General features: G+C 34.6%; 1 long non-coding RNA gene across 1 annotated transcript; it reads right to left on the reverse strand.

Annotated features, from left to right (window-relative positions):
• Positions 1-1,110: 1,110 nt before the first annotated feature.
• On the reverse strand, positions 1,111-3,033 carry LOC104115219 (uncharacterized). Its single transcript, XR_690559.3, has 2 exons — positions 2,607-3,033; positions 1,111-1,313 (listed from the first exon to the last, which is right to left on the reverse strand). It is a non-coding gene; the product is annotated as an uncharacterized lncRNA (long non-coding RNA).
• Between the last annotated feature and the right edge of the window lie 5,734 nt (positions 3,034-8,767).

The raw sequence follows: 8,767 nt of genomic DNA on the forward strand, positions 1-8,767 counted from the left end.
AAGGGAGTCTAGAGTATTTGTGTTGCTATAAAAGCTTCTCATTAAGGGTAGAATTGAAAGTTTAAGCTAAATTATTTTCAAATTCAGAAAGGGTCATTTTTGGCACTTAATAAATACTTTTCGCAAGAAAACTCTTTGATACTTGTCCGCTCTTTGAGACTGACAAGTGATTGAAGAAATTGTCTCTCTTTATGGTCCGCAAACACAGAAAGGTGTGAGGCACTCTCGACTTTCGTGATTTTAGTACGGTCACTTTAACAATTACTACTTGGTCCAATTATCTGATTACATATTTTAGACCTATTGTGCATTTTACTCTTTAAACCGTTTTTAATATTTATAGAATTTATTTGAATAAGTCATGATGTCGCGCACTCATTGTTTTTGTACATATTGCAAATCGTGCCACGTAAAACGCATCCGCGAATTATAACAAGTTTATTTTTATTATTATTTGACGTTGTGGTCAAGTCGCGTGAAACGCGCACTTGAGTTGGGATTTACTATCGTGACCATGCCACGAGAACCGTACCCATAGTCACGATAATTTCTTTAAACATGCTTAAAGCAAACTAAGAGATTCATGAACGGTTTTCCTAACGATAATTTGGGATTATGAGACCGGCTCAAAAAATTATGGAAAATCACTTGTGGATACATGTGCAAAGATTGAGCATATTTTAAAAGCTTGCTTGAACCAATGATGCATCGAAGTGTTATTCTAGATTAACGTAATGCAATGTTATAAGTAAACCAGTGTTTCGAATTTCCGGCCGAGAGGATGGAAAGCAAATTAATTGGGTGATGTCTCAATTCGTGATTTTTGTATTTAAACGCCTAACGCAAGGATGGCTGATGCTTATTTAAAGGCCATATTGTGACCTTCAGCAAGTCAGCGAATGGGCTTCCGAGTTAAAGCCCAACAACTTCTAGTTTAATTACAACTGGCCAAAACTTTGAAAACTACATCATTAGTCACAAACTGGGCCTAGACATTGGGCCAGCATGGGGAGGGATGTGCCTGACTCCTGGCCCCTTCTGTTTGGGCTCATCTCAAACAATTAAACAAGCCCAGAATTCATACAGAAAATACTCATGGCTCGACCAACATCCAAACAGAATAAACGTTTAATCAAATGACAATAAAATCGGCTTCAAATCAGTAATGTTAACATAAAATTATACACAAATCTTTATCATAATGAATCACATAGACTACAACTTTAACCGTAAAATTCATTCAATTAGCCCACCTACACTCCCTTTGATGGCTTCAAGAAAACAGAGTAATCCTTAAATATGACTCCTTATACCTTCCAAATGGTTCAGTTAATAAGAGAAGAAGTCAATAACACTAGATTAGACAAATAGGACTCAAAACAACAATCATTGCCCGTGAACTAACCAAATTACATATGATTCAACTTCTTAGAGATAAAACTTCAGTTTATTCAATCACAGACATTATAGACATGATATATCACATTTAGAACCAGCTGAACATCACGTTACATGTGGATGACAGAAACATAACAATAGCCACAAAACACCATTTATCTCATGAAACCAGTCATTTTAATGAAAGAGATGAATTACAAGTTGATGTATGTGTACCTAAATCTGCAGAAGTAAAACAGAGCTACCAGCAACGAAGCAGCAACAGAGAAACAAGGAGAAATCTGAACTTCAAACTACAGCTCAACCCAGTAGAATAAATACAGCAGCCCAAATAGCGAGTTTTCAACTCAAACAGCTATGGAATCAAGATATATGCAGCCACAATATGGGGATGAGAAACAGCTCTGAATCCTACTTCTTTTTTTTTTTGGTTTTTTCTGTATTTAAATTGGATTTTTAGAGTGTTATCTTTAAGAGAAATCAGTGAGGATGAGAGAATGTGTGTGAGATTTCTGCAGAGAAAATTAGTGTCCCCCTTTAGTGAACATGTAGGGGTCTGTCTGAGAGCCTTCTGCCAGCCCCCAGCCCCCTAAAAATCAAGACATCAACATCTTTTCTCAAGAGAAATGGACAGCTGTCCCTTTTTAGATATTCTTCCTATTTTTCAGCATCTTTTCTTGACAGATTTTGTACCAGCTGTCTCTTTTAGATACCCTTCTCCCTTTTTAACCCCTTTTCTTTACTGTATTCACTCTTTTCAACCCCCAAATCCCACGAATTCCCCTTCTCTTTATCAATTTATTGCTATCTGGTCCCTTTTTTATTTCTAGAAACTTCCTAGCAGTTACATGAAGATTCCTTCCAAATTAAATCTCTAAATTAACATTTTATCATTATTAATTACTAACGACCAGGAACATATGCCCAAACCCTTCTCAATCGTACCCAATTTCCCACTCAGAATTCAGATCCAACGGGCCTAAGTGAACTAACAATCTCTACTTGCCACCACAGTAATGCAACTTCAAACGTAAACCCAATTAATCAAACTCAAGCTTTGATACTTACATGTGAACATGCTAAAACAAACTTAATATCAATTAGTTCATTGTCAAGTTTAAAACAAGTAAATTGAATTAGAGGCAATCTGAAAATGGCTATTACAGTGAATAATTGGAAAACAAATGAGTATGGATAGAGGGGATTACCAATACATTCAAAGAATTCCGGTCAGCACATAGAACTCCGGCGAGCAAACGAGGCAGAGAGAATTCTGGCCGGTCAAAGGTGGATTGACCAAGATCCAGCGGTTTCGGAATGAACAAAAACCAACGTCAATCAATTGTTCTTGTTAAGAACAATCGATCGACGTAGGTTCTTGGTCAAAACGAGTTGAAATTACCGCGAAAATCGAAAAGGGGGCAGATTTGTTCTTGGTAAAATCTTAGATCTACTAGAGATAGCGTTTGAGACAGATTTAGGTAAAACGGGTAAGGGATTTGGAAAGAGGGGCGGATGGGGATTGTATGGTGTTAAATTAGGGTCATTTGATGTGTGCCGCCGCCATAGGGCGATCTCCAGCGGCGGCTTTACGCGGAGGGTAAGAGAGGAGTAACAGATGGGAGAGATGGGGAAATGAAGGGGGTTCTAGGGTTTGGGGGGTCTGTTAGGGCAACTATAAGGGATGGGGAAATCAGTTCCGGTCCGTTAGATCTAGCTTGATGAACGGCTGAGATTTGCTTGACACCCAAACAGCGTCTTTTGGTCTTGGGGTGGGACTGGACCGGATCCATGTGAGTCTGGGCTGGGCGAATTTGAACAATTATTTGGGCCATTTGGCCCAGCAGAATGCTTCCTTCAATTTCTTGCCTTCACTTTGTTTTAAATGGCCACTCTTAATTAAATCCTATATCAAATCTAATTTGCAAAATTAACCTATTCATTTGTTTTAATTCAAATTAAGCTAATTAAAATATTGAATTAACTAATTGACTAATTAACTGCAAATGTAAAAAGAAAAGAAGAATAGCTAATTGTAATTTGTGATTTTTATATTTTAACAATGCAATTAATGTGTGATTACATCCTAAACATGCAATTAAATCTAAAATGCAACAAGTGAAAGATAAAAAATATTTTTTGATGATTTTTAGGATTTTAAAATTTTTCCAAATATGCATGAATGTAACTAAATGCAAACAAACATCCTAAAAATTCTAAAAATTCAAAAGACCCCAAGTAAGGATTATTTTTTGTGGGTTTTTAGGAGAGTTGTCTGAAAACTTATGTATATTTTGATTTAAAAAAAGGGGGGGGGGGGGGGGTGCAACTAATGAGAAGAAAAATGTAGAAACCGGAACAGGCAGTCATTGATCACACTCTATAAATTGCTCCCAAGTTCTAGCAACCAAACACCACCATTATGGATAAGGCCATTGGATTAGAATCCCGTCCCAATGTCCACAACCTCCAGCAAAATAAAAGCCTCAGGAACGTACATCTACAAGTAAAAAATATGTATTAAAAGTTAATATTGCGGCTCAATTACAGTGATCTCTGCCAATTCAAAAGCCACTACTTAGCGATTAAAGAACCTCAGTGAGGTCAGAATATAGAGCATATATATTGGCCAAAACTTAAAAGCACATTAGTAGACAAAGGAATTGCATAAAGAAGCCTAGATATAAGCCTCAAATTCCTTCTAGGAATATAGAAGTAATGTGTCTAATCTATCTATGGAAACAGTACTTTTGGAGGAAAGCATATCATTTTAGATTTGATAAATGGGTGTTACAAGAATGCGATTCTAAGTGCGTTCATTTACAATGCACACTACATGGTTTCTCTGTTACAAGTCATTATGTGTTTTTATATCTCTTAACATACTGCTCCATTCAGAGGCGGATGCGGTATATTACATACGGGTTCAAGTGAACCCATAACTTTTGACGCGAAGTAAAAATTTGTATGTAAAAATTCATTAAATTTACAAAAATAGTAGATATGAACCAATAATTTTAAAAATATAATGGGTTCAATATTAAAAACCTTAAAATTGAACCCATAGGATTTAAATCCTGGATTTACATATGTGCTCCAGCCTCTGCTTTCAAGAATTTGGACATTAAAGGTGACAAAAGGGGGTGGGCCGGGCCGGGTTGACTTTTTGTTCGGTTACCGATTTTTCCAAACCGGGTTTAACGGGTCCGGGCCCATTCGGTAAAATAGTGAACCGGAACGGTTTCGGACCTAAGGGGTCGGGTTTATTTAATTTATTTATTTATTATATTTTATATAACTATCGTAATTTATATTAATATAAAGTAAAAATATAAAACAAAAAAATAATCTTATAAAAATAGTGTTTGAATAAAGGATGCAAAGGTTTTAAAATCCTTATATTTAAAATTTCATTAAGAATTTAATATAATAGAATACAATGAAGATGGATAAAAAATTTACTTATAATTTGCAAAAAAAAAATTATTTCAAACTTTCAAATTAAAGTTTATATTTAACAACAACTAAATTAACGAAAAAAGAGTAAATTCAAAGTTTAATTATTAAATATAAATTCAGAACTTCAAAGGTTTTGCATTGCCTTAGTAGGTTCTTCATAATCAATATGAACTCCTTGGCCATTTTCTGGAGTGTTAAATTCAGATGAGTTGCCATGTGTCAATATATCTCCAAGTTCCTCGTCTTCTGGTTTATCAACATTTTCACGTCCCTGATTTTTTAGTTCTGATCTAATCCAATCTCTGAAACATACTAAAACTTCCAAAGTATTGCTTCCCAATGAGTGACGGGTGTCTCCTAATTGTTGTCTTGCTTGACTAAATGCACTCTCTGATGCAACAGTTGAAATTAGCACATTCAGCATGTCCCATAGCGGAAAGAACGGAAAATTGCTTTTCATTCTTATGCCACCATCCCAACGGTGAAAATTCCTTTGTGCGAGGCTATGTTTTCTTTTGCAAGTAGAATTGAAGTTCATCAATGTTCCTGCTACTGGTTTAAGTGGAAGGAAATGTAGACCGAATATTATAACCATCAACTCCTTCATCTTCATCCATAGTAGCAGATGCAGTAGAAGTGGTACAATGCATAGTGGGATTAATATTGCATACATTAATAACAGTATCATCAATTATATTTGTATAATAATTATATAATTGTTGTAAATAATTATTTTACTTGTTCATACAACAATATATATATATGGGGTTTCAGTTGGTCCAATCTCCGTATAAGTATATAAAGCATTGATTAATTGGTGACAATCAGACAACTTAGTAGAAGGATTTAAAACAGCATCAATTAAGTAAATTGAAGGAATTGGAAAGAAATATTTTTTGAATTTTGCTTGCATTTTTTCAACAGCATCCTTATATTTTTCTTTCTTCTAAAATTCAAAGAGTAGAAAAGAATTTTCAGCTATATGTACTAAAGTCATAGTAACAGTAGGGTAGTATACTCCAGAAAACACAACACTAGTTGTATAAAATTTATGTAAAAGTTTAACAACATCATTAATGGCCTCCCAAGTATTAGTAAATAAGAGAAAGAGTTGGATGAAGTGCACCAAATTCCGTAATAAATTGAACACGTGATAATTTTCGCAACTCCAATATTACCACGAAGAAACGTCAATTGTCCAAGGTTCAAAGTTCAAACTTCAAATAATACGATAAATTAAATTTCAATAAAAATGAGAGCCAAATAGTTGATTGCAATGTAGGTGAAGAATGAGAGAACGACAATTAAGAATTTGAGTTTGAGAAATGAGAGATGAGTGAAGAAATGAAGAAAAGGGGGGTGTATTTATAGTTTTTCAAATGGCTAAATTAGTAATTATTAAAAGTGTTATTTTTAAAAAATAATTGCCCAAAAAGGGCTATTTATGCAAAATATCCGTTGGGCAACGGTCAAATTGGAAGTTGACCGTTGCCAACGGTAAAATGAATTTTTAAAAAAAATTAGAAAATAGCCGTTGAAACGGTCCGATTAATCGGGTCAACAATGATTTTTCTTGACAGGGTTTGACCGGTCCGATTAACTGGTAATGCAAATTTAATTATCGCAATTCCCTAACCCTCAAGCCCAGCTCGATCCGGCCCCCTACTACCGGTCCGTACCGGTTGGGGTTAATACCGGTCTGGGGCTAAACACCCATAAATTTGGTGCATCACTTTATTGAAGCCATAGCAGACATCATTGCACTAAAACATGACTACACATTGATTATAGAGAGAAGTGTCTATTTGACGTCTGCAATCAATGTGTAAGTCAACATTTAGTAAAGATTTAGATACTTCACATTGAAAGCTTCTTCCCTCCTAAAATTTTACAATGTTGACTTTGTTCCTCTTTCTTTGGTTGAAATGATTGTCTTAATTTTGATTTTGTCACGATCCCAAATTTCCTCCGTAGGAGGTCGTGATGGCACCTAGTCTCTAATACTAGATAAGCCTATTAATGCGGAATAATAATAAATATCTGAAATAAATAAACTACAATTCCAATAATTATAACTCCCAAAACCCGGTAGAAATAAGTCACAAGCTTATAAGAATTTATTCTCTATGTCTCTATACATTAGAGTCTAAAGCAAATAAGAAAAATAACATAGTAAGATAGAAGGGGACTACGGAGTCTGCGGACGCTGGCAGATATACCTCGAAGTTTCCTCGTACAGCTAGTTTACTGATGCCTGGTCTGGAAGGATGTACCTGGATCTGCACAAAAAAATGTGCAGAAGTGTAGTATGAGTACACCACAACGGTACCCAGTAAGTGCCAAGCCTAACCTCGGTAGAGTAGTGACGAGGTCAGGTCAGGCCCTACTGAAAAATAAATAATGGCATGGTAAAAATGTTTAACAATATAATAAGATAAAATGACAATGGAAATGAATCAAGTAGTATATCACCATTTAATTATACCAAATAATGGCAAATAATACCTCGCAGAAACAAAATAGAATTCTTTTCAACTTTAATAAAATCACAACAATAATCAAAGGCAACTGCGGCCATAAATCATATCAACAAGGGCACTCCCGAGGTACCGGCTTGTAGTCCCAAATCATAAATAAATCCACAATATCTCATTTTCTTATATCATCGCGAGAGCTTTCACATTCAATTTTTAAGAAAACATTTCCCCCCGAAATAGCATTCCTCGTTTTAGCCATCCTTATCACACTGCATGACTTCTAGTAGTTTTTCCCTACTAGTCACGTGTATCAAGTTACCTTTATCTCACCACATGTGTTTCAACACCCAAACCTTATACCACCGCATGCATATCAATATCACAATATATCACAATTTGCACCTCAAGTGCCCAAATATTTCAATTTGCCAAAAATAAATCAACAATAATATTTTTTCACAATAAAGAGCTCACGGCTCCATCATATTGAGTACGAAAATCTCACATAAATATTCAAGAATAAATAACTCAAAAAAATAATATTTTAAAATTTTAATACGTTGCTTCAATACCAAATTTAAAATGTCAAATAATTTATATTAATAATATTTAATTTAAATAAAATCAACCTTCAAATAATGCAAAGAATAAAAGAAACCAAGTTTCAACTAAACACGTAAAACAATTAGCAGGAAAAGGTCAAGCAAATTTAAATTATAAACAATTAAATCAATGATGAAGAATATAACAAGGTAAAATTATTTAATTAATATGCAGCAGCGATCTACACAATTTAAAGACATAATCTTCTATATTTAGCCCATGTATACACTCGTCACTCCGTGTACACGACTATCAACACATTTCAATGTATCACTTCAATACCAATCCTAGAGAAAAATTTTCCCACACAAGGTTAGACAAGTCACTTACCTCGACTTGCTCTAATTTAACCAAGTAGTATGCCTTTTCCTCGACTTTCCGACTCTGATCGACTCGTATCTAGTCATAATTAATTTGATACAGTCAACAAAAATTATAGAATTAATTCCATAAGAAAATACTACATGTTTCAATAAAAATCCGAAATTAACTCAAAAATCGCCTGTGGGGCCCACGTTTCGGAATCCGGCGAAAGTTACGAAATATGAACGTCCATTCAATTACGAGTCTAACCATACTATTTTTACTAAAACCCGACATCAACTTAACCTCCAAATCTCAAATTCTCATTTTGAAATCCCTAGGCCCAAATTCTCTAATTTCACCTCAAAAACATGTAATCTATTTGAAATATTTAATAATAATCCAATTTAATTGACTAACAATGATCACATGTGACTTAACTCAAGTTTCTCCGTGAACTCTCTCTGAAAAATTGCCCAAAACTGTGTTGAAAATGTCCAAAAATGACAAAAATATCGGAACCCCTC

Source organism: Nicotiana tomentosiformis, chromosome 12, assembly GCF_000390325.3.
Source record: "Nicotiana tomentosiformis chromosome 12, ASM39032v3, whole genome shotgun sequence".
Classification (NCBI taxonomy): domain Eukaryota; kingdom Viridiplantae; phylum Streptophyta; class Magnoliopsida; order Solanales; family Solanaceae; genus Nicotiana; species Nicotiana tomentosiformis.